This window comes from Arachis hypogaea, chromosome 9, assembly GCF_003086295.3.
Source record: "Arachis hypogaea cultivar Tifrunner chromosome 9, arahy.Tifrunner.gnm2.J5K5, whole genome shotgun sequence".
Taxonomy (NCBI): domain Eukaryota; kingdom Viridiplantae; phylum Streptophyta; class Magnoliopsida; order Fabales; family Fabaceae; genus Arachis; species Arachis hypogaea.
Genome location: NC_092044.1, coordinates 65,163,894 through 65,164,939, shown reverse-complemented (window position 1 = coordinate 65,164,939; position 1,046 = coordinate 65,163,894). Strand labels below are relative to the sequence as shown.

At 41.0% G+C, this 1,046-nt stretch overlaps 1 non-coding gene across 1 annotated transcript; it reads right to left on the bottom strand.

Annotated features, from left to right (window-relative positions):
* Nucleotides 1–232: 232 nt before the first annotated feature.
* LOC112713585 (small nucleolar RNA R71) lies at nt 233–336 on the bottom strand. Its single transcript, XR_003158556.1, has one exon. It is a non-coding gene; the product is annotated as a small nucleolar RNA R71 (small nucleolar RNA).
* Between the last annotated feature and the right edge of the window lie 710 nt (nt 337–1,046).

Genomic DNA, 1,046 nt, shown 5'->3' with positions numbered 1-1,046 from the left:
CGGACTTCCATCTGAAGATCCTTACCAGTTTTTAACTGAGTTCTTGCAGATTTGTGAGACTGTTAAGATGAATAGAGTAGATCCTGAAGTCTACAGGCTCATGCTTTTCCCTTTTGCTGTAAGAGACAGAGCTAGAACATGGTTGGACTCACAACCTAAAGATAGCCTGGACTCCTGGGATAAGCTGGTCACGGCCTTCTTGGATAAATTCTTTCCTCCTCAAAAGCTGAGCAAGCTTAGAGTGGATGTTCAGACCTTCAAGCAAAAAGATGGTGAATCCCTCTATGAAGCTTGGGAAAGATACAAGCAGATGACCAAAAAGTGTCCTTCTGACATGTTTTCAGAATGGACCATATTAGATATATTCTATTATGGTCTATCTGAATTTTCCAAGATGTCATTGGACCATTCTGCAGGTGGATCTATTCACCTAAAGAAAATGCCTGAAGAGGCTCAAGAACTTATTGACATGGTTGCAAATAACCAATTCATGTACACTTCTGAGAGGAATTCCGTGAATAGTGGGATGCCTCAGAGGAAGGGAGTTCTTGAAATTGATACTCTGAAGCCATATTGGCTCAGAAAAAGTGTTGACTCAGCAAGTCAACATGATCTCTCAAAGTCTGAATGGATGGCAAAATGCATCCAACAGTACTAAAGAGGCAACTTCTGAAGAAGCTTATGATCCTGAGAACCCTACAATGGCAGAGGTTAATTACATGGGTGAACCTTATGGAAACACCTATAACTCATCATGGAGAAATCATCCAAATTTCTCATGGAAGGATCAACAAAAGCCTCAACAAGGCTTTAACAATGGTGGAAGAAATAGGCTCAGTAATAACAAGCCTTTTCCATCATCTTCTCAGCAACAGACAGAAAATTTTGAACAGAGCCCCTCTAATTTAGCAAACTTAGTCTCTGATCTGTCAAAGCCACTTTAAGTTTCATGAGTGAAACAAGGTCCTCCATCAGAAATTTGGAGGCACAAGTGGGCCAGCTGAGTAAGAAAGTCATTGAAACTCCTCCCAGTATTCTCCCAAGCA